The sequence below is a fragment of the Choloepus didactylus genome, chromosome 7, assembly GCF_015220235.1.
Source record: "Choloepus didactylus isolate mChoDid1 chromosome 7, mChoDid1.pri, whole genome shotgun sequence".
Lineage (NCBI taxonomy): Eukaryota > Metazoa > Chordata > Mammalia > Pilosa > Megalonychidae > Choloepus > Choloepus didactylus.
This window is the reverse complement of record NC_051313.1, coordinates 62,880,039-62,905,949: the sequence shown is the minus strand read 5'-3', so window position 1 is coordinate 62,905,949 and position 25,911 is coordinate 62,880,039. Positions and strand designations below refer to the sequence as shown.

Below are 25,911 nucleotides of genomic sequence, written 5' to 3'. Positions count from 1 at the left end.
GTGTATGACCCTCCAGAGCTTTTCCTCTGCTGTGTCGTGGCAAACCCTCAGGTGGTGGTTACTTTGTCACCCTGGGACAGTGAGAAGAAAGACAGCTCCCAGCCAACCCTAGATGGTGATAGCATAAGTAAGAAATAAACTTTTGTTAGTTAGCCCTTGAGGTTTTGGGTTTTCTTTGTTACCACAGCATAAACTAGCCCATTCTGACTGATGTATACTCCAGTGGGCATAATATTTTAAAGGGCACATTAGCAAAAAAGTTGGACACTTAAAATTCTTTCCAAATAATTTTTTAGCCTCATTGGGTAGCATTCATTTTCTTCCTGATTTACAGAAGGCAGCCTGGTATTGTAGAAACAGCGTGGAGCTTGAGGTCGTAAGTTCTGGTTTTGGTCCTTATTATTATTTTTTTAATGTAACAACTTTATTGAGATATAATTCACATACCATACAATTCACCTATTTAAAGTGCACAATTCAATTGTTTTTAGTATTTCACAGAGCTGTGCAACCATTACCACAAAGAAACCCCTTACCTATTAGCAGTCACTTCCTCTCTCCTCCTGAATCCCACCAATCTCTTGGTCCTAGGCAAATACTAATCTACTTTCTGTCTCTATAGTTTTTACCTTTTCTGGACATTTCACATAAATGTAATCATATAGTGTATGGTATTTTGTGACTGGCTTCTTTCACTTAGCATAATGGTTTTAAGGCTCATCCATGTTGTAGCATGTATCAGAACTTCATTTCTTTTTACATTTGAATGATATCTCATTGTGTGGTTATACAACATTTGTTTTACCCTTCCATCAGTTGACGGACATTTGGGTCTTATCCACTTTTTGGCTATTATAAACAACGTTTCTATGAACATTCATGAGCAAGTTTTTGTGTGGACACATTTTCTTTTCTCCTAGAGTTACCGTATAATCCAGCAAGTTCACTTCTAGGTAAATAGCCAGGAATTTTTACAAAGTGAGCATACTCAGGTAACCACCACCCAGATCAAGAAATTCCTACCTGTGTTCCTTCCCAAATCAGTCTGTTGACTTCTTACCCTATAAACTAGTTTTGCCTGTTTCTGAACTTTATACAAGTAGAATCATGCAGTTTGTCCTTTCTGTGTCTGCCTTCTTTAGCTAAGCAGGATGTTTATGAGATTCACCCATGTGGTTACGGATAGTAATAGATCCTTGGTTTACATTGCTATACAGTATGAATATATCACAATTTACCTGTCCATTCTACTATTGTTGGACATTTTGGTTGTTACACAGTTTTTTTACCATTACAAGTAATGTTGCCATGAATATATGTCTTTTAGTATACATGTGTTTGAATTTCTGATGATTATTTACCTAGAACTGGAATTGTTCGGTCATAGGATATGTCTGTGGTGAGTTCCACCAGTTTTCTAAGATGGGTATACCAGTTTATGCTCTGACTAGGCTGTATGAGAGTTCCCATTGATCAATGTCAATGCTTGAAATTGTCGTCAGTTTAAATTTTAGCCATTCTTGTCAACCTGTAGTGGTTTTATTTTCTATTTCCATATGCTTATTGGCTATCTGGAAAGCCTCTTTTGTGAAGTACCTGTTTGAGATTCTGTACCATTTCCTACTGAACGTTAGACTTTAACTGAATATATGTACTGTCAGTATCTTCTAACTGAATATATATACTGTCAATATCTTCTCCCACTCTTTGGCTTCCCTTTCACTTGAACCAGTTCCAAGCTGGGGTTTATCTTTGTGAATGCTGACATATTTCCAGTTTATCCTTATTTCTGGGGTGATTAGCCCTTTTCAGGTCCCCAACTTAAGTATGGAGTATTTACCCATGCCTTTCCACCTTAGTGTTCCCTGAACACTCATCAGCTGCTTGCAAATTTGCAAATGCCGTGAAGGAAAATGTTACCCCAGATGTTTGACTCACCTCTTAGCACTAACCTTTCCTCCAAGATTGTGGCTGCTTAGGTCCTTGCTGCCTTGGTAGCTCTCAGATGCCTTCAAACACGTTTTAAAAAAATTTTTATTAGGCTTGTCTAGTTATTATTAATAGTTGGGTTGTTCTGGTTTTAGTTTGTCCATAACTTTTTAAAATGAGTGGTAGTTTAATAACTTTATTCATTAAATTTATGGTTTTTAATTACTGTTTCAGATTGAATTAGTGGAATGTGATTGTTTCTTTGTAGTGGTGATAAGTGTGTGATTTTTTTAATTGTAGTAATATATATACAACTTAGAATTTCCCATTTCACCCATTTTCATGTGTACAATTCTGTGGTATTAATTATATTCACAGTCTTGTGCTACCATTACCATAATCGATTACCTGAAACTTTTCATCATCTCAAACAGAAACTCTGCAGTCATTAAGCACTGACTCCCCTTTCTCTCCCCCAGCCCCTCGTCCCTGGTAACCTCTAATCTACTTTCTGTCTCTGTGGATTTGCTTATTCTAGGTATTTCAAATAAGTGAAGCCATACAATATCTGTCCTTTTGTGTGTAGCTTATTTCACATAACGTGATGTCTTCAGGGTTCATCTATGTTGTAGTGTGTATCAAAACTTCATTCCTTTTATGACTGAATTATGTAAACATTTTGTTATCCATTCATCCGTTGATGAACACTGGGATTGTATCCACCTTTTGACTATTGTATGCAATGCTGCTATAAACATTAGTGAACAAATATCTGTTCCAGTTCCTGCTTTTAGTTCTTTCAGGTACTTAGCAAGAAGTAGGACTGCAGGGTCATATGGTAATTCTATGTTCAGCTGTCTGAGAAATGGCTAAACTGCTTTCCATAGTGGCTGCACCATTTTACAATCCCCAGGTGTGTAATTTTTAATGCGTTGTGAAAAGCAGCTTAATGGAATGAACTTAGTTATTATGGTGCTGGATTCCTTCATTGTAATAATAGAATCAAGAAACTAATTGGATGAAATTTAGATAGCTTGAAGGACTGATGCCCATTATTAGTTTTCTTATTGTAGTGCAATGTTGTGTTATTTTAAAAGACGTTGAGACACTGATTAAAAACATTAGTGGGAAAAAGAAAACTTTACAGTGGAACCATTATAGATTAAAAAAAATTGGAACTATATTCTATATAGATTGTTTAATCAACATAATCATCATTACAGTTTGCTACAAGGAAAAACTGATAGTCATATTTATTCTGACCACTTTCAAACAGTCAGTGGCAACACTTTTAAGTAGAAAATTATCTTGTCCTTCAACCCTAAGAATTGCTAAAGTAGAGTAGGGGCACAAGAGCCCAGCTGTTTTTTTCTCCTAAGGTTAATTGCGGTATGTAGTGGGATGGGAGTAAATCACCACATCAGCTTTGGCCTTGGACTCTTACTGGTCATTGCCCCTGTAACAATTTCTTGACTTTTTTTGGATACACACTTATCTGCTAACCCCTTGAGAGCAAAGCCAGTGTCTTTACACCATTGATTCATTCAATAAATACTTATTACCCCCCTACCTTGTACCAAGTGCTATGCCTGGTATTGAAAATGCTACAGGAAGCAAAAACTGACATGGTTCCTGCTCTCATCGTATTTACAATCTAATGGGAGACAGACAATCAAATAAGCGTAACAGTGAGCATGTTATTACAAACTGAGAACAGTGACCTGAAAGAGAGGAATATTGGTCTATGCAAACATGGAACCACAGAGCTTGATCTCTGTTGAGGGAATTGGAAAAGACTTCCTGAGGGATGATGAGCTGATATCTGAAAGATGAGTAGGCTTTGACTGGGTGAAGAGATGGGGAAGGATTGAGCATTTCAGGTAGACAAAGCAGCACACACAAAGTCAGGTGGTACGAAAAGGCCTGTCTGCAATGAGGAACTGAAGGAAGGCCAAATGTGATAAATTCTCGGAAAGCTGAGTTGCATCCTGAGAGATGAAGCTTGGAAGCTGCTCCCTTGGTGCAGAACCTTTTAAGTCAAGTCAGGGCCTTTGATCTTTATCCTAAGAGCGATGGATAGCTATTTAAGGTTGTTAAGCAGGGGTGAGACTGGCTTTCATTTATAGATTGAGAATACCCTTTTGTAATGTAGAGAAAAGAATTATGGAGCCTAAGTTGATTCCCCATGGTCAGTTAGGTATGGAAGGCAGAGGCCAGGCAGACATAATGCCAGTTGGGGTTATGGTGTGTCAGCAGAGCTGGAGAGAGGTGGATGGATGTGAGAGATATTTCAGAACAAAATTAGTGGGATGCAGTGATATATTGAAGGATTGAATATGGGGAATAGAAAAAGGGAGGTTTCAGGGTTGATTCCAAGTTGTTAGACCTGCATAGTTACAGTAAAGAATTCTGGAGGAGATTAGTTTGGGGAAAGATGAGTTTGGTCCTTTTGAGACATCCATGTGGAAATAAGTAGGCAATTGGATATATGGGTCAGGAATTTGGAGGAGAGATTTGGAATAGAAATATGAGTTTGAAAGTCTTGGGTTTACATATTCAGTGCCTAGCTCACTGGCATATTTTAAATTCTTGATAAATTTTTTTTTTAATTAAAAATTTTTTTAATTAGAGAAATTGCAAGTTTATAGAAAAATAATGTAAAAAAATACAGCGTTCCCATATACTCCCCCATTATTAAGTGTTTGCATTAGTATGGTACCTTTGTTACAATTGATGAAAGAATATTATAATCGTACTATTAACTATAGTCCATAGTTTACATTAGGGTGTATATTTTTCCCATATACCACCCTATTATCAACACCTTGTATTCAGGTGATACATTTGTTATAATTAAAGAACATTTTTACAATTGTACTGTTAACCATAGTCCATCATTTACAATAGGATTCATTGTGTGTCCTATGTTTTATCTTGTAATAGTTATTTTAGCAACATTTATATGACCTAAAATTTCCCCCTTTAACCACATTTACATATGTAATTCAGTGCTGTTAATTACACTCAAAATGTGCTGCCATCAAAACCAATAAATATTTTTAAAATAAATTGCTGTATAAGTTGTTTCTTTACCATGAGCTGTATCAGGATTTAAGGAAAGTGCATGATCATCTCCTTAGAAGGGCTGTCTATTGAAGAAAGAAATGGTAGTATGATTTCCAACCAAACAGAAATGATTCTTTGGATCATTTGCTATTTTTTGTATTAGGAAATTGACTTTCACAGTAAGAATTTTGAAAAGAGGTTGGAAAATAACTCAAGCTATGAGAATAAGAGGAAATCTGGTACCTCTTTTCATTTTCTTAGAAGCCTTGCAGCCTGCAGCTGTCTAATCTGTTGATTGCCCACAGTGCCATCAGGCAGTTAACCTCCACAGATGCACTAGCAGGGGTGAGCTGCTCATGCTTTGTTGCAAATCTGTTAGCCTCACAACAGATAGCAAAGGCTCAAAGAATTTCTTAGCAATGATCACAGCTAAACCATAACAAATGATTAATGATGGGGGCCAAAGGTCTTGTCAAAGTGGTCCTCTGTTAACAATTCATACCACTGTTTCCTGGATCAGTAGTGGTTTTTGCTGAGCCAGGCAGGAACTGGCATCCAGATGGCCAGATGAGCTAGGTGTTCTCTTGGATCAATTCTAGGCTAGAGTAGAAGTAGGGAGCAAACTTAACCCCTCTTGTTTCATGCGAACAAGAATGGTGCACATTTTAAAAAGGCATCAAACTATATTAGCCTCAGTTATGGTAGTAGTTGCTGTTTGTTTTGTCTTAGAGAAGAGCAGCAGGTATGTAAATAGAGAAGTTGACACAATGACTGTCCTCCCACATTCTCTTCTTTTAAAATATAATTCTTAAAGTATCACAGGAGATAACTTGCTGAGAAATACTGAGATTGTATTTTTAGTATTCCCCTGGTATTCAAAACTTCATTTTTAAAGAAGTAAAGTATATAAATGTAATACCTGCTATTTGCCAACGTGGGGCTTTAGTCATCCTTACTCTCACAGAGCTAACAGTCCAGCCCAGAAGACACCCAAAATGAGTCATTAAAATTATGGTATGGTCAGAGTCGTGAAAATAAATGTACAGGATGCTTAGCAGATTTACCTGGATTAGTGGGGAAGTGACACGTAGACTCAGACTTAAGACACAAGTGAGAGTTAAACGGGGAGAAGGAGGAAGAGTTCCAGATGGTGGAGGCGGCATGTTGACAAGCCAGGAGAAGCTGCAAGAGGTGAGGCTGAAGTGAAATGGCCAGCTGGCCTCAGAAGCCACATTAAGAATCGAGCATTTTATCCTAAGAGCAACCAATAGGTGGTGAAAGGTTTGAGAATGGAAATGACACAATCAGATTTGTGTTTTTAAAATATCACTCTGGCTCCAGTGAACAGAAGCCAGAGAAGGTAAAACCATTCTGGTTGGCAGGCTATAGTACTGATCCCCAGGTGAGAGGTGACTGATGAAGATTTAGCTCAGGGCAAAGATGTCCAGTTTGGGGTGGGGGTGGAGAGAATTGGATGGATCAGATCTATTTTTCTTTGTAAAAATAATGTTTTTTTCTCATTGTATAAATAATATTTTTATTTTATAAGATCTTGAGAAAATATGTCAGCACAAAAAAGAAAATTATCATTTTTTATTTGGTGTAAATCCTTCTGGTCTCTATTCTATGCATTTATGATGCATATTCATTTAAAAAAATAGAATTTGTATATTGTGTATGCATTTTTTTTTATAACCTATACTTTTAATAACATTTTTTTGAGCCTTAATGTAAGTTTTTGACTTATGTTGACCCCTGAAATGCTTTGGTATCAATTTGTGCATTTCCCCAGAAACAATCCCCTATCAGTATATATAGATAAATTTGGGACATTTTTCAGAGTCTGCCTATAGGGCCCCATTATGGATGGGGCTTATCTGGTGGGAATTCTCTATTAGCTAATCTTAAATCAGATTAATTTCTGACCTGAAAGAATGTTTTTGTATGTTGGCATCTAAGCCATGGGAGAAGGGTTCCTTGGAGACGCTTGAAGGTCAAGTCGTCAGACCCATGCACAAGCTCAGTTTAGAGTTGACAACAGTTAGGAGCTTTTTTAGGCTGTTGCTAGGGCTCGTGAGATGCTCCAATGTGCTGAATTGCATCTCTGAATGTTCCAGGTAAAGAGGCGTCATAGAATGATCTGCCAAATAGCTTCCTGAGAGTGAGCTGAATTAGGAATGTTCCGTCAAGACCTGCTGAAGTAGAGATTAAGAAATGAAAACACTGTTAAGAGTACTACTATCTTGAAACAATGTGATGTGATGATCCTTCTTGACAGGGTATAAAACAAACCATACCCTTCTAAATTGGGGATTGTTTGCCAGCCCTGTTTGGTTTGCTTCCTTCATTATGTTGGTGCCTACTTAATGCTTTGCAAAATCTGCGGAAGGGATTCTGGCTTCCTGGGTCAGCAGTAGACACCGGTGGTCTGAGAAGTTTTTCTAGGGCAGCCCCAGAAAGTTTAGGGAATAGCATCTCCTTGTACTAGAGAAGTTTCCCATGGATTTCATTCTTCTCTTCTTCTACAGATTTGGAGAGTCTTGTGACCTGGAGCATCACCTATGTAGATTTGCACCCTTGCTGATCTCCAGCATCCATCCCCAGCAGGCAATGCATAAGGAGAGAAAGGAATTGATATTTCTAGTGGCCCAAAGCCTTGCCCCAAGTCCTTTGAGACCCAGACTCTGAATGTCAGGGAGTCAAAGGTGAGCAATTCTGCAGATTGCTCCAGGTCACAAGCATTCCTAGACAGAGACACGGGATGAGACTGTGCCCTGGGTCAGCCTCTGTGGAGATGAACGCAGCAGATTTTCCCGAGAGCCCCAGAGCAGCCTCTTCTGTCTGTTGTTTTATTCTCACTTAATAAAACTGCACATATTTTAATGTGTGCCAAATACTGAATTGTAGGCCTCAGTCATAGGTGTTTAAGAAGTTGTGGCACTATCAAGCTGTCAGTTTTGCAAGATTCGCATCTTCCCTTTTCTCTCTGAGAGGCTCTTTGCCTCTTTGCATTGGTGAGCAGCTGCCTTCATGGAGGATAAAAAGAGTCTGGCCTTCAACAACTGTCATGCAAGGTTCTAAAGAGAAGACGTTTCAAGGTGGTTTTTCTGTTACTGGATCAGCTTATGGGTGGAGGACCTTCAGGCTTTTTTTAGCGGTAGACACTTTTTAGGTATGTCACAAAAAAGTGACAGAACCAAGCCCCCAACTTTTTTTTCCCAACTTTTGTCATTTTGAAATAATTTCAAACTTACAGGACAGTTGCAAAAATAACTTAAACCCCATACAGAGAACTCCAACCTACCCCTCCTCCCAGGTACCCAGATCTACCAAGTTTGACATTTTGCCACCTTTGCTGTTTGTTAGTTTGCCTCCCTTCCTCTCTCTTTTCTAAACATTTGAGGGCAGATTGCACACTTAATACTACTTGAACATTTAATACTTCCATGTACGTTTTCTATGAACAATGATGTTTACTTATGTAATCACCTTAAGTGCAGCTATCAAGTTTAAGAAATTTAAATTGATAGAAAGCTTGCATTCTATACTTGAAGTTTTTCTTATGTCCCACTAATATCCTTCTGATCCCTTTCTCCTCCATTCTTAGATCTCATCCAGTATTATGTATTGCATTTAATTGTCATTATCCTTTTAGTTTGGCTTTTTTTTTTTAATTATAGAAACACATATACAACATAATCTTCCCATCCCACCCCCCTTCCAAGCGTACCATTCAGATTCAGTGGGATTAATCACATTCACGATGTTGTAGTACCCTCACCACCATCCCTTACTAGAACTTTCCCTTCACCCCAAACAGAAACCCTACACTCATGTTGCATTAACTCCCCATTACTCTTGCCCCCTACCTCTGATAACCTGTACTCTGATATTTTCTTTGTGGTTACTGTGGGGCTTAAGTTGAACATCCTAAGTCTATAACAATCTTCTTTTTTTTGACACCAACTTAATTTCAATAGCATACACAAATAGGGTTCCTGTACCCCTCTGTCCCCCCACCTTTATGTAGTTCTTGTCACAAATTACATATTTATACATTATGAGTTCAGAACCACTGATTTATCATTATATATTATGCGTTTGCTTTTTAGATCCTGTAGGAAGTAAAAAGTGGAGTTACAAATAAAAAATACAATAGTACTGGTATTTATATTTACCAATGTTATTATCTTTACTGGAGATCTTTATTTCTTTATGTAGCTTCAGTCAATTGTCTAGTGCCCTTGCCTTTCAACCTGCAGAGCTCCCTTTAGCATTTCTTGTAGGGCCAGTCTTGTGTTCACAAAGTCCCTCAGCATTTATTTATCTGGGAATGTCTTAATGCACCCCCACTCACTCCCCGCGCGCCTTCATGAAAGAGAGTTTTGCCAGATACAGAATTCTTGGTTGGCGATTTTTTCCTTCAGCACTTCTTGCCTCCATAGTTTTTGCTGAGAAATAAACATTTGATATTATTGAGGCTCCTTGTATGTGACATGTTGCTTCTCTCTTGTGGCTTTCAGAATCCTCTCTTTTTCTTTGGCATTTGACAGTTTGATTATAATATGGTGTGGTATAGGTTTATTTGGGTTTATCCTGTTTGGAGTTCATTGAGCATCTTGGATATGTATATTTATGCCTTTGATTAAATTTGGAAAGCTTTCAGCCCTTATTTCATTGAATATTCTCTCTGCCCCTTTCTTCCTTTTTCTTCTGGAATATTCACAAATGTGCATATGGTACGCTTGATGGGTGTGTCCCACATGTTCCTCAGGCTCTGTTTACTTTTCTTTATTCTTTCTTTCTTGTGCTCCTTAGACTGGATGATTTCAGTTGTTTTATCTTCAAGTTTACAGATTCTTTCTTCTGCCAGCTCTAGTATGGTGTTGAACCCCTCTACGGAAATTTTTTTTCATCATATAAAATTTATTTATTTTTATAAAAAAATGTGTAACAGTGACACCTACTTTTAAACCAATTAATTTATGAAACCATTTTCTTTTGTAGAGTACACACTGGTATTGAAACAGTTTAAAGAAATATAATGGCTATCTACAAAAAAAATTAGTTTTGATTGTTGTATTCCCCCCATGCTTAATGTGTCTGCACACATTTAAGAAAATGAAATTTCTCGAACATTTTATATTCAGCAGTTTTTAAAAGGACACTGTTTCTTGAAGATGATTGTATGACTGTGTAGCTTACACTGTATGATTTTGTGATTGTGAAAACCTTGTGGCTCACACTCCCTTTATCCAATGTATGGACAGATGAGTAGAAAAATGGGTACAAAAATTAAATGAAAAATAGGATGGGATGGGGGCATGAAATGTTTTGGGTATTCTTTTATACTTTTATTTTTATTCTTATTTTAATCTTTTTTGGAGCAATGAAAATGTTTAGAAATTGATTGTGGTGATGAATGCACAACTTTATGATGGAACTGTGAACAATTGATTGTACACTGTGGATGACTGTATGGTTCGTGAATGTATCTCAATAAAACTGATTTTAAAAAAAAGGACACAGTTTTCCACTGCTGTGGTCTTTATAAAGCACTTCACAACATTTCAAATTAAAACCAAAAAATAAGCGGTACAAGGATAGCTTTGCTATATCTTTTAATAGCATTTTTATGTAGAATGAGTTGGCTTGCAAGCAATGTCTAGAGCTATCACTTACCTGTATTTAGGGAAAATTACACCTGTTTTACAGAAAAATCACAATATATATGCACTGCAGTAAACTCAAGCTACATTAAAAATATCTGTCAATGGCACAAAAAAAATCACATTTTAAAAAATTATTAATTGGAATTCCTAGTCATGAAGTAGGCAAAGGGAGATCTAATCCTTAAGGCTTTACTCTCTGGATGAATACCTTTAAGTAATTTTTAAAAACTTTAGCATCAGGCTGCCAAAGTGTTTGACATAAACTCCTGAATTATTTCTGGAGCTGCTTGCAAGGAGAGCAGGTACTCTTGTTGAAGGTACTGAACATGTTCTGGGCGCCGTTTAGATGAATTGTTTTCAGAGTCACTGCACACTCAGATAAAGCCAATACTATTTGTGTGTCTGTCCCTTCAAAGGTTTGTTTTAAAGATGGTAGGAAATATGAGGGGACAATGTGCTTATAAACAAAATCAGCAAATCCCACTGGTCCATCTTTACCTCCTCAGAGCTCTACCAACTTTGAGAGGATTATAAAACATGTTTTCTTTGTATTTGGAGTTGGTTTTTCAACTGCTCCTTGGATGACAGTAACCAATAGCTATTCTACGTTCTCTGCACCTTCATTTGCTATGACTTCACTTATTCTATTCCCTGTGACAGTTGCAGGAAAGCGAAGTAACTCCTCTACAACATTTGTTTTTCTAAAGCACGAGATTGGTTGTTTTCTTCTGCTGGACAGAGCAACACTTCAAAAATTGCATGAAGCAGGGACATGGAAATTTGTTGTGAAAATGGGGATACCTAGATCTTAAATTTGGCTGTAATCTGGTTGATAAGAGGAATGAACACTTGGAGGTCTTTTGCTTCACAGTCTTTAAGACAGATGGGTTGTATGCAAGAACTTCTTCCTCTAGGCATATAATTGTGCGATGAAGGAAAGTACTAACTCCACTTATGAGAATATCCTTTCATAGGGGACAACTGAGGGCTGGCAAGAATGTTTGTAAACAGTCCAGATAAACTTTGGAACAGCTACATTGTCTTACAGTTCGCTTGTAAGCTTTGCTGGCTGGACTGGCAAATCCAACAGCATGGTTGAGGCAGTCTGCAAGAGATGCTTGCCTTTCGCGTCTTGTGCCAACATCAGTTTTTCCAACAGAATTTTAAACTTCTCTATTAGCAGAGTCAACAGAGCCCTTGTTAATTTTTGCTTCCTTTCTGCTGGATATTCACTATTAACAATCTGTACTCCACCTGTCTCATAGATAAATAGCTGATCATGGCTGCTCAACAAGGATAGATAATCCTTCTCAGGTGGAGAAAGCTCTTGTAAGTCCTGTATTCTATTCAGAATATCCTCAGTGAAAGGATTCATTTGTTTATTGAGAGGTTTGACAAATCTAGAAAACAGGTAAGCGGTTCTGCTCCACACTTCTGCACGAGGATGTAGCAGACCTCTGTGGTGTAAGACAGCCGTTAGTACCCATGGAATGTGTTGAGGTTCAACTGTGAAAAACTTTTCACATCTACAACAGTTTCAAAGAACTCCAAATCACAGAGGTATGCTGATAGGAACTACTGTTACCAAAGTTTGCATCATATCCTGCAAAGCACTAGCTTTTGAAACATCACTTGAGAAGTGATATTGGAAGATCTTCTGCCAACATATACAGGCAATCTTATTGCAACTTCAGCTTTCAAAAAACATGTAGTCTGCCAATTCTGCAGTGTTGAGCTAAAAACTCTGTGAACAGAATCCAGCAGTAACTCTCGTGAAACTTGAGCAAGCCTGTCCAACAATAATTTCAGCTGTTTTCTATATTCTACGAGTATGACTTCATATTCACCATCATTTTCAAAGTTATATTCGTCATCATAATTCAGATTTTTTTTGTAACAACCAACATGATTGCCTCTACATTAGTTTTTTGCTGATCCAAGAACACTGCAAGCTGTTTTAAAATATAAAGATAATCATAACAAAACCCAATAATGTTAGAGGAGATATTCTCATAAATTAGTAACTGCAATAGCAGTTCTACTTTTGTTTCAACAGCCTGTAGTGCCTCTTGAGCATTCTTGATAACTCCATTCTTAATTAATTTAGTCCAGCTAACTATCAATGTCTGCCCCGTTCCATTTACTAACATAGAAAATCTGGCTAGGAAGTCAACATATTCCAGGTCAATGCTGAAATACACAGCAGACTGTAATACTTGACACAAAGCTTCTACTAGTTTCATTTTATCAACAGGGTCCTTTCCTTTATTTACAATTTCAAATAAATAGTCTACATGCTTCTTCCCGTAGACCTTCTGTTGACATAGGACCTGGCAGCATATTTGTAAACCTACCATTGGCTATAAGGGTTAAGTCTATCCAAGAGACGTAAGCCTAACTACTTTAAATTGGATTATTTCATATAAAAGCCTTCTCTGGTTGGGGATTCAGCATCTGAGCTTGAAGCCAAGACATAAGCATCTCCCTAATTAGCTGTTGTTGAACAGTAGTTAGTTCCAAGCATTTGTATTTAACTTGATGTTCTAATACTTGAAAGCAGAAAAAGTTTGTGATCTTCACTATGTCCTTTGGGCTAGAGCTCCCCACACACACCTGCCAGGCATTTGGGGGAATCTTTGATTGAAGTAGGCCAGGCCCCTTTGTCTAGAGTCTAAATCAGCATTTGGGTTTAACCCTGAAAGAGCCTGTTCATTCATCTTGCTGCTCTACTTGGGTTTTTTTTTTTTTTTAAATCACAATAGGCGTACCTGCTGATCCCACAGAAGAGTCCACAGACATCTTCCCTGTCATTCCATCTGCCTTCCTGTCTGCACTGCCGAGGGCTGGTCAGCAGAGCAGAGGGATGCTGCACCAGGGAGCAGACAGGGTGGCCCCTGTCCTTGTTGCTGTCATCCTCTGAGTCAATGCAAAGTGCACTCTGTGACTTGTGGCCGCACTGGCCAAGGCCAGCAGCCTCTGGAGAGCATGGATGGCAGTCCACTGGCCAGGCCGAGGATTTTAGATTCCTGTTACCGAGGTCTTCAGCTCTGTTGGTTCCTTTTCACAATTTCCATCTCTCTATTGGTAGTCTCTTTGTGTTCATCTATCATTTTCCTGATTTCCTTTGGTTCTTTGTCCATGTTTTCTTTTAGTTCTTTGAGCATATTTTTTTTTTAAAAAAAGAAGACCATTTAAAAAAAACTGTCTTTGTCTAGTGTGTCCCAAGTCTGGTCTTCCTCTTTGATAGTTTCTAATGCTTTAATCTTCTCCTTTGCCTAGGCCATTGCTTCCTGTTCCTTGGTACATTTTGTTTCCTTTTGTTGAAACCTGGAAATTTTGATATTTTAAAATGTTACCACTGTAATTTAGACTCTGAGGCCTCTGTTCTTTAAACTTGTATCTAGCTAGTGTTAGAACTTTCCTTGAATGCCTGAATAAAAAAAGAAAACACTTTTCCCAGTCTTTGCATATTGACCTGTGTGAGTGCTCTCCTTCAGAGCATATCCATACGATGAGTTTAGAGGATAACTCCAGGCCAAAGCATAGGGGGCCCCCATGATACTTTCTGCTCTTGAGTCTTGTTTGGATATGCACTTATGACCCTGGAAATTTCCCTATTTACATGATGCCAAATGCCCCCTATTCCCTAGGAAACAGTTTCCTCATAGATCCTGGCACCACACTGTATATCCTACAGCTAGCAATCCCTTGCCTCATTCTGGACTTGACTCCTCTCCTACAGCATTCTGTAGGAGAACTCCATGAATAGCCTTCTACATGCAGGGCAAGTTCTGGGACAGTGAGTCCCTCCGGCCACCACCAGTCAGAACAGGCCAGACTTACATGCTCCCAGTGTGTGCATGAGGGTTACTCTGCTCACTCTGGAACTGGGGCTAGGGTCCCACACTGGAGCACAGGCTGGCTGTGGGCCAAGCTGATGAGGGCATGGGATGGGGGTGGGGGCAGTCAGGGCACCACAAGATCCTACTGCTTTTAAATAGCCTTTTTCTTGATTTGGCCCTCACCTTGTCATTGTAGTCCTATAACTGTTTTCTGGATCTTTGAGAAAGATGTTTCTGCCAATTCTTGCTGGTTGTTCAAAGCTTCTGTGTGGGGACAGAGCCCCGAAGCTTCCCTCTCAGTCATCTTGATTGGGGTGGGGCCTGAACTTTTTATAAGAAGAGCTCAGAGGTACTGACCCATGGCCACAAGGGGACAATTCTCTGAATGCTTGTTGTCTTGTAACTTACTCTTGTTCTGCCCAGGGGATAGCTCCATGTCCCTTCTGAATCTGTTGTTCTCCATTTTTACCATTAATGTTGCTTCCTCTGTTCTTTGCTCCAAGTACCATAAGTGCTGCTGTGAAAGATTTGCTGCAGTAGTGCTCGTGATGTGCCCATGCCTCCAGCCTCAGTCTTCTCTGCACGTGGTTTCCTCAGAGGCTGGGGAATGTAGTGTCATTCAGTCATTCAGCAGCCACTTAAGAGACTACTGTTTGGTGTTGAGCATGCAGAAGTTGCTACCCTCAAGGAGTTTGCAGCATGAATAAATCCTATTTGGCTGAGTTGGTAATCTCATGTCGAAGAATTATCCTAATGCTAAATTCTCTCCCCTCTGGTGTCTGATAGTAACGCGGTCTGTTCCGTGATGAAACACGTTGCTGTTATACAACTTAGTTCATATGTAATTGGTTAAAAGGTGAATGGTGTCAGTTCATATATGCTTTTCACCCCAGGCAAGGGGAGCCAGAATAGTAGGAGTAGAATTAAAACCTTTAGCAGGAAAGGAAAATGTCCTCAGCTCAATTTTTGCATCCATGGGAGCTCTGTCCGCTCTATTTTAAGAAAATTTAAAATGAGTGCCTGTGCCCAGGTCTCCCCATGGACTTGCACCCCCAGCTCTCAGCCAGCAGTGGTCGTACCTCCTCCTGGCTTGACTCTGCACGGGGAAGCCAGTGTTTCCATTCTATTGTTTTTGCACTTTTAATATTTCCTGCAGCAACCTCTTGCTTCCATAAGCTGCTAGTTTGCTTCTGAGGTACCACTTAGGCGTGTGTGTCTAAGCATGTGTGTGTGCTCTGGTTGCAAGGTTGCGTAGGCTTCAAATGGCCTGCGCAATCCTGTTTGTCTCATAAGCCCTGGTAATGGCATCCGGAGGGTCGAGATGTTTAAACATCTATTAACAGAGGAGGAGGCAGTTCTGAGCCTCCCATTCCCTCCTCTCAGCCTTGACCCAGGACCTTTTCATCTGTGGGTCCCCGAGAGAGAGAGAAATAGCAGCTGCCAGCCCACTGTGACCCTGAAATGTGGCTTCCTCAGATTGCAGCCCTGTTCTCAGCTGGAGAGGGGATCTTGTGAGAGCCTGTCCATTTCATGGCAGTTCAGATTCCGCAGGGAATTTTCTGCCCCCTTTCCTGTTTTCTGAACTGGATATGGGGTAAAGGATCCTAAACTTTCTTAATATCTGTAAAGGAAGGGGGCATTAATGACTGTTGGGAATCCCTTTTTGTTTAGCTTGATTCTGTGGTGACCTTAAGTGAGTAAAAACACTTTCTTTGCCAACAGAGTTAACTAGCCTGTTTTACTTCAGAGAGACAGATCATTAGGGGTCTTCATTTTGTGCAGTTCCCAGACAGCATCAGGTAGCCACTTACAGCTCTCCAACTCGGAGCCAGGCAAGGCAGCAAGAAGGCCCTGGTTGAAGGAATAAAGAATGCAGTACCCTGGGCCAGGAGGGCTTGCTTTGAAAATGTTCCAAGAGTAATGGATAATAACCATTTCTGAAAGCCTTACCTTTTAGGGTCTGGAGATGGGCTCACTTGCTTTAAGGAAATATCTATTTCTTAAACATTTACACTTGATAGTCTGAGGTTTAAAAGACTTTGGATAGTTTTTACCATACACATATGCGAAATACATTCATGAGATCCATGGGAGGCATTATTATCCTCAATTTGCTGTAGGAGTTGTAAGCGAAGGATATGTGATAAATCATTGTTGCTATGCACCCTAGATAGCTGTGTATTGGTGGGAAGGCAAGGTGGCTTGGTGGGCTGTGACCACATGCTCACCTCCCCAGCGAGTGGGAAGGTCTGCTTCTGTCTGGGAATTCAGCCAAAGTTCCGATCTGTTCTCTTAGCTCCTGTTTTCACAGTTATGTTACTGTTAGGCTGAGGAAAGCAGACAGACAAGTCAATAGAATGGAAAATAGGACAAATAAATATGTTCAAAGCTGAAGAACCAATGAATCAATGTTACCAGCAAGTACTTCCCTTGGAGGAGAATTACAGAATACTTTATCTAAGAGAAAAGATGCTACTACCCATCCACGTGGATAAGATTTCTTGCTATTTCATGGATCCTTCTACTTCCTGCTGTCCCCATTTCCACCACTGAAGTCCCAGCCGCTGACAGTTGCTACTCATGCTGTGACAGCAACAACGCACATCCACATCCCCTGGCTCCACCGTTGCGCTATCCTCCAGTCTTCACACGGCACCACAGCAGACCATTGAAAGGTGACAAATCTGGTCCTGCACCATGCCCTCTCTAGGGGCGATGTTGCCCTGTATCCCTTCCTTAACCTTGCATCCTGCGACTTACACACTGGGATCACTGGACCTTTGGGCCACAATACCACCTCCTCTCCTCACTCCCTCTTTACTTTTTTGTCATCTGGCCATATTAGACCTCTTTTGGCTTTTTTAGTGCTACACTCATTCTAAACTCTGGACGTGCTGTTTACTCCACCTGGAATGCATTTTCATCTGGCCCATTCTTATTCATCTTACACGTATCAGCGGGAATTCCACTTCCTCAAAGGGAGCTTCTCCCAAATTAGGTTCGTTCCCTTGGATATGTATTACCAAAGCACATTAACCTTCCTGAAATATATCACACTTGTGATGACTTGTGCAGCGTTGGCCTCACCTCTAGACTTTAAGCAGCACAAGGGCAGGGAGCATGTCTGTTTTGCTGTTACATGCTTGGCTTTTACTAGTTTTTCAAAGCTAATGAATGGATGAATGAATGAATCTATTGAATTGAAATCTTACTAGGTGTTTAACATACCTAGATACAATCCTATGAAGTAAATACTATCTTCATTTTTATAGATGAGGCAAATGTGGTCCAGAGAGGTTAGGGACTTGTCCGAGATCATGCCACTAGTCACATAGAAGGGCTTTAAATAAAATAATAAGAAATGTAACAGCTAGCACTTACAACACTTACCAAGGTTCAGGCACTATACCTTTGACAATTTACAGCAACCTAATGAGATAGGTGACCCTCAGATGCCCACAGTGATCCCCTTCTCCTGGTATTCACACCATGTGGTTCCTCCCACACTGGACCAGGGTTTGTCTATATGCTAATAGCATATGGCGGAAATGATCATGTCATTTCCAAGATTAGGTTATGAAAGGACAGCTGTGTTGGATGTGTTTGCTCTTTCTCGGCTTACTTGTTCTGGGGGAGCCAGCTGTCATGTTACCAGCAGCCCTATGGCGAGGCCCATGGAAGGGGACGGAAGTCTCTGGCCAGCAGCAGGTGAGAAACTGAGGCCTGCCAGCATCCCTGGACTGAGTGTGGAAGCACCTTCTCCAGTCCCCACACCCAGTAGAGCCTTGAGGTGGCTGTAGCCCCAGTGGCTTCACTGCAAAATCCTGAGAGACCCTGAGCCAGAACCACTAACTAAGCTGCTTCCAGATTCCTGATCCTCAGAAAAACCGTGAGATAAATATTGATTTAACTGCTCTGTTTTGGGGTAATTTGTTACATGGCAATAGAGTTAGTACAATACTATTATTCCCATTTTCAAATGAGGAAGCTGAGGCACAGTGAGAGCACAAATACTACAAATCGGGGCAAGGATTTGAACCCAGGGAGTTTTGCTCCAGAGCCCGTACTCTTAATCACTACTCTGTACTGTCTTCTACATTAAGTTTTCATACCCAGATATAAATGACTCCAAAGCCCATTCTCTTTCCCTTGCCCTACACTGCCTTCCAACACCTCTGGTAATGAATCCTATGGTTCTGGAAATCATCTGTTTTGCCATATTTTGTCTTAGGGGTAGAATTTGTTGTATAGACATTCAGAGACATAATTTAAGCTTTATGAAGGCAAAAAAGAATGGACAACAAGAGGAAGATCTCTGTTACAATTGAGGTCATTCTTTGTTCCTAAGATCCTGCCAGCCAAGAGTGTCTCCCTGTCATCTCACTGTCTAGACTGAACCTGATTATTTCTTCTGGTCCCATAATGACATTTGGGTCACATTCATTAACTCTTCAGTCACTTTTGGATATTTAAACAGTCTTATTTTAGTTTGTAAGACTCAAGCTTGTTCAGTTAAAAAACTTCGGTCTCATTCCTATTTGAAGCTTTCCTCCCTTTCCTCCAAGGAATACTGGGCTTGTGGCCAGGATGGGGTGGGTGGTGGGACAGTCTGCTCTTTACTCACCATACTGCTGTCCTGGCTTATCCTCTCGGGGCTTAATGTGGATCCAGCCTGCTCCACGATCAAGGGCTTCCCCCAGCAGCTCCTGTAAGCGTTGGTGGTCCTTGTGATCATTCATGCTCAGGTCTCTTGGGCACCCGCTCTGCAGGATCTCAGCCGGACTGCAGCCTCCCTCTCCTGCACTTGCCAAGGCCAAGGGTTGGGCCTGTGTGGATATATGGGGTCCACTTCCACACGTCTCAGGAACCTGGAATCTGGAACTTGGGGTGGGGGGGAGGGGGCTCTTTGCCCTGTGGTCTTTTCTGGACCATCCTTCTGACCCAGTAAATAGTGCGAGTTAGCAAGTCTGCTGGCTAAGCAGGTGTCCAAATGAGGAACAGAATGCTCCCCTCCCCTTCTAAAGGTACCCCTAATCTTTAAGAGTACCCCCTTGCCTTCAGCCAATATGAGAGAGAGAGGGAGTGTGTTTGTGTGTGGAGAGAATTGCTTCTCTGCATGATCACTGTACTCTCCAAAAGGCAGCCTCCTCTTAGATTGAATGGAAGGGTGTGTGGAGAAGCCAGATCCTCTGAGTTGGCATCTTGGTGACCAGGGGTAGAGGGGTGTGTGTGTCACATAGCAGCTGGTGACAAAGCTGGGTTCTCTGCATCTAGAATGTGGACCACTTAGCATCTTTTATCCTTAACTTTGGGTGTTAGCCACATTTCTGGGGCAACCAGAAAAATCCCACTTGATATCCATTTACAGAGGTCTCGCAGCATGGTATATGGCTATAGTTAACAAATATGTACTCCTCTGTCAAAAAATTTGGTATCAAAATAAAATATTTAGTTTGGTAATAAATAAAATTTGGCTTTCTGAAATCCCGTATACACATGAATTTTTTGAGACCAAGCTACGTGTCTCTCCAAGGTGACTTGAGAATACCTCTGCATTCCCAGAATATTGGGTTATTGTTAGCTACATGCCTATTTCATTGTGTTAAATTATAAACTGCTACCCTGGAAGAATTAATTCCCCAGATAATGGGGCAGGCCTTTCTTTTCCCTATGCCAAGTCACAATATTAATGCAGCCAAATGTGGATCTGCTATAGAAGAGTTTAATTTTCAAAGACAATTAGACAATTTTATGGCTGGCTTGAAGCATTTATCTCTAATCAGGGAGTTGATATCATGTTGCCTCCCTAACAAATTCCTGCTGACAGTTAAAAGAGAGATGGGTTGTAAGTAGTACAAAGCTTTTCAATTAATGATCCTGTTAGGTATCTATAACCCTGGTTGCCTTTGCCAAAAGAAATGTAAAAATTTGAAAACCTGTTTTATAGAAAAGTTCTTTCTGCACTTAAAAAGGTTTGTGGGGAAAAAAACAACAACAATAAAAAATAAAAAACTTGGGTCCCTCCCCTAAGAATGGGGAGGAATCAAGATTTCTGGCCCGTGCTTTCTTCTAGCCAGCCGCATTTGTTAGCACTTTTTGGGGAACAAGATGATCATTTCAAACAATCTTCAGATCCTGTTTTCACATTCCTGATGACATGTCTCACAGCCAACTGATTCATTCATTCATTTAACAAATATTTGTTAAGAGCTGATAGGCCCAGGGACTATTCCAGACTCAGAGCTACAGTGTGAGAACATGTACGAGAATTGTACGTTCTTGGAGGTCCCATGGGAATGGGGGTGAGGGGAGGCAAACAGTATGCAAGTAAATAACTCAGTGTACAAGATAATTTCAAATAGTGTTGGCTGATGTGCAGAAAACAGAACCCAGTAATGTGCTGGAGTGTGGATTTGGGGAAGAAGTGCAGCTAGCCTGTTTGGTCCTGTCCAAAACATCATCAACTTAGGGAGCGAATCCCCAAGAAAGTCCCCCCATTCCCATCCCTCCTACTTGATTTTGTAAGATGGTATTGCATCTTACAACACCAGGTGGAAATGGAAAACTTTACAAGAATCTGGCAAACAATTAGCAGGCTATCTTTGGACTCCCAGTTCAACTAAGTAGATCATACAGCTTCTTTAGGGAAAAGAGAAGGCATTGCAAGTCTTAAACAAGAGTAAGGTTCCCCAATCGCTACCTTAATCAGGTTCATTAAAACTGAATGTATATTTAAAACTTCCTCATGATTAACATTATTTTAATGTAAGTAGTATTTGAGCTTTTCCATGTCTAGAAGCATTCTGACTTAGGAGATGGGGAGAAGTGTACCCCAAATGTAAACCTTTGGCTTTCATTGTAAGGAGTGAACCCCAAATGCCTATAGAATTAAATAGGGTAAAACTTTGAGTCAACCACTCTTGGAAAAAATACTTGGTTTGAAAAACTCTGTTGCTATAGACTGCCCGTTTCCTCAGTCACTGTATTTTGACAGCTTAGTAAATGAAAGTAAAAGGGACAATAGTTTAAACTATGTATACACACACAGGTGGAAAGATCAATGCAAAAATCTGCATTTGTGCTTTTGGTTTCAGAGATAAGTGTGACACGTGGTGCACATATGGTTGTTTGGCTGAACTCCTGCCCTGCACCTGCCCTCACAGTGTATGGGGCTCTTTGCCCTTGGCAGTGAGCTCTTCAGAGAACCAGTAATATAGGGCCTTGTTCCACAGACTGTATGTAGAGCAAATTAAATAAAAATTTTATCTGAAAGAATACCATGAAATTAGGCCGCATACTTGTCCTGCCATAGAAAGTTGATTCCTTCTGGAAGCTAGACAGGCAGGATCACAAGGAATTTGCCTCAGTTCACAGCCCTCCCACTTCCTACCACTTACCAGCTGTGCACTGGGTGGGTCCTGGGGAGGGTCTGCATCCCCTGGTGAAGCTATGGCCCTGGATGAGGTACTTGAAGGGTTATGTAGGGGAAGACTGGTTTCGTGCAGAAGGAATTGTAGTTTAAGGGGAACTTGGGGAATCAAAGTTCTCAGCCTCATTTGTGTCTTTTTCCAAGTCTTGGATCCCACGCAGTGGTCTAACTTCTGTCTGGTTTAATTTCCTCACCTGTGAAGTGTTGGTAATAATAGGGCTAGCCTCTTGGGTTGTCAAGAGGATTAAATGAAGACCTTACTACATACCTAGTCCATAGCAAAAAAGCTCAATAGACGTTAGCTCTTATTTTCACTTCCACCTTCACTGTTACGGGATCCCCCTGGCTTCTGGGTGAGGCTGCTGTTGCAGTGTTTTCCTGCTGCCCTTTCTCTGTAAGGCAGCATGAAAGCTACATCCCGAGAAATGGAAGTGCTATCGGGAGAAAGTGTGTGCCGCTGTGACCTTGACTCCTGAAGGTGCACCCCTCAGTCTTAGAGCTGTGGAATGTGCTCATGAAATACTGTGTAAATGTCCTCTCTGCAGCTTTGGTGTGCACAGAAAGACTAGTTTGGGAATTTTTTAAGGAATATCGCTGATCCAGTGGGAGTTGTCTCAAAATGCTTCCCCTTCAGGCTCTCCTCTCCTCTCCTCTCCTCTCCTCTCCTCTCCTCTCCTCTCCTCTCCTCTCCTCTCTTCTCTCTCTCTCTCTCTCTCTCTCTCTCTCTCTCCATATTGCTTGCTGTAAGGCATCATAACTGATTAAACAAAATGAATGCTCTCATATGAAGTAGGTAAAACCTTGTAAAGCAAGCCAGCAGACTGGTGTTTTTTCTTTGTCCTGCTCTAGGCTACACTGTGAACTTGGGCAAGCCTGTTGCTTTCTTTTGCCTTCATTTAAACTTATGAAAATGAGTACAATGGGCACAAAGAGGCATCTGTTCATTGCAACATTATTTGTGACAGAAAAAAATTAGAAGAACCAGAATGATTGTCAATAAAGTACTGGCTAAATAAACTATAGTATTCTGTAGATTACTATACAACAGTTAAAAAGAATGAGGTATTGACTAATAAAGATCACAAAGTAAAAAAAAGCACTTTGCAAGCATATATATATAATATGATATTTATGTTAAAATACACATACACGTACACACAGGCACATATACATGGTCTCTCTCAATGTTATACTTGTGTGTATGTGTGTGTGTGTGAGTGCAAATACACAGAAAGAGTCTGGAAGGGACAACACCAAACCGGGTATGGTTTCCTGCTGAAGAGAGTTGGGAAGGAGAGGAAGTGGTCAAGGGGAGGTTTGCTTTGTCCATATATTTGAATTTTGTTTCCCGGTGGGAATTATGCATGTATTACTTGTGCAATCAAATTAAAAATAATTTCTAAAATGAGCATAAGGCTGAACTTGCAAGGTTTTTAAAAAGCTCCATTGCAGTGTGTAAGGCTACAGACATGTGAATTATCACTTTACATTTTCTCCCCTGGAAAAAAGTGCATTCCAAGAAGGTTTTAGAGGTTGGATACTGATATGTTTCGGATACTAATAGCTGGTGATGATTCTTCAGCCAAAATCCGTGTTCAGTTCAGGTGCTAAGTGATTCCAGTAGTGACTAAACAAAATGAACAGTGTGCTTGTAGTTAGACCTTGGTTGGCAGAGGAGTTTCATCTGCTCTGAGGGGCTGACTAGGCCATGAAAAGTTGGATTTCTTTGTCAAACCATTTAAATCTGGGCCAGTAAAAAGGGGAATGACTAAAAGGTAATATAAATACCCAGGTGATTTAGATATGAGGGGCATGGTCTGTGAAAGCCAAATTTATAGGCTTCAAGTCTAAAGTTGTGCTTTTAAGAGAATAATTGCTGGAGTCAGGGTTTGGGGAACCAGTTTCTTGGGCCTCAAGAACTGATGGGGGATAGGCAGTGAAGAGAGAGGCAATGTGAGAAGACAGTGTTACTAATTTTTAGGTAGAAGTGAGTGGAGTTCAGAGAGGCTTATTCTGGTTTGAATAAGTTAGCACCTGAGTCTCCAGGAATGGTGATTTTCAATAGGGAAGGGGATGTAGTTGAAGAATGTGTGTGTTTGAGTAAGAGGGATAGACAGTTTCAAAAAGCATATTTTACATATGTATTTCTGTAATACCAAGTAATTAAAAAAAAAAAAAAAACTTAACAAGAATCTGGTCGCAATACCCAGAAAACACTAAAAGGGACTTAGGTTAAAAAAGCTTGGGAATTTTCCTAAAATCAGCCCCAGCTCAAGACCATGAGCAATTCAGAGTTGTGAGTCTTCTGTGAATGCCCATTATCCATGGCCTGAATAATTTCTTTGTGCATAATATATGTGCTTTTTTCAAATGTGTGTAAGTCAATAATAAAATACCAATTATTCATAGTAGCTTTCCTCAGTAGATTTTTATCATTTAAAAAATTATTATAGAAAATTTCAAACACATACAAAAGTAGAAAGAATAGCATAACAAACCCCCTATGTACCAATCGTCTCAGTTTCAGCAGTTGTCAAAGCATGGTCGATCTTTTGTCCATACCCTCCACCCCCAATCCCACGTTCCTTTGTAGCAAGTCCCAGATAGCATGCCATTTCATCTGTAATATTTCAGTTTATATCTCTAAAATCAGTCTTTTTTAAAAAAATAGGGACTCCTTATTATCATCAAATATCCAGTAATAGTCACATTAACATTTTAAGTTTTAATTGGGATCCAAAGAAGGTCATACATAGCAATTGACTGGTAAGTCTCTTAAGTCTCCCTTAGTCTTTGGATTTCTCCTCCATCTCTTTTCCCTCCCTGCAATTTTTTTTTAAGAAATTGGGTCATTCGTCTTGTAGAGCAGTGCTTCTCAAAGTGTGGTTTGCAGACTGGAATGTGACAAGTACAGAAATTGAGAGTAAGCATTTTAGAAACTGTGATAGCAGTTTGACATTGATGCAACATCCAAGCACGTGAGCGTTATCAGCAATTGTGGTTTGGATTTAAATTTTGTATATGAGGATGTTCTAATGGTTCAGATGCAATGATAGGAAAACATTCTAGAATAATTATGAAGATGAAGAAACTTTGCCAGAATGTAAATCAGCATACTTCTTCTTTTACAAGAATGTCTAGCTAAGAAAAAATGTCAACTGAATTAACAGTAGGCTTGGTGATATAGTAAAAATTTTGAATTTACTCAAAGGCACATCTGTTAAATTGGACATTTTTCTATTACATAAGTGGAAGCCGATCAAAACAATAGTTTTTTTTAAATTTTATTGTCGAGACATATATAATAAAAAATTTGCCATTTTAACCATTTTAAGTGTACAAATAAGTCGCCTAAATTACATTCATAATATTGTGCAACCATTCCCATCATCTATAACCCAAACCTTTTCATCACCCCAAAAGGAAACTCTGTGCCCTTTAAGCCATAACTCCCCATTTCTCTTTCTCCAAACCCCTAGCAACCTCTAATCTACTTTTTTTCTCCATGAATTTGCCTATTCTAAATATTTCATGTAAGTGGAATCACGCAGTAGATGGCCTTTGGTGTCTGGCTTATTTCACTTAGCATAACGAAACAATAGTTATTTCATGCCAAAGTACAAGGGTTATCAAGGGGGACAATTCTGTCAAATGTAGGAACTCCTAGTGTACCAGATTAGCCAGTTTCCAGCTTTTTAAAAATGTGAATTTGTATGATACATTTGGTATTTTAATTGTCTTAATTCTTTCATGTAAAGAAGAAAAAGCAACATGTTTTTCAGTGGCAAATAAGATCAAAGGGCAATAAAAAAAAAAAAGCTTAAAAGAATAGAGTTTCAACTGATTATGATGGAGTCCGTAAGTTAATAACCAAAATCAATGAACAATATCCATGTGCGATACTATAGATATGTAAAAAATTTTCACCAAACACCTTTTGAATTTAATTTCCCATCAAAAGAAGATAACGCAG

General features: G+C 39.8%; 1 protein-coding gene and 1 pseudogene across 5 annotated transcripts in view; one reads left to right on the top strand and one right to left on the bottom strand.

Annotated features, from left to right (window-relative positions):
* Positions 1-25,911, top strand: part of ANKRD6 (ankyrin repeat domain 6) — a 232,501-nt gene that overhangs the window by 100,483 nt on the left and 106,107 nt on the right. The window lies entirely within an intron of this gene.
* Positions 10,849-25,911, bottom strand: part of LOC119540585 — a 29,351-nt pseudogene continuing 14,288 nt past the window's right edge.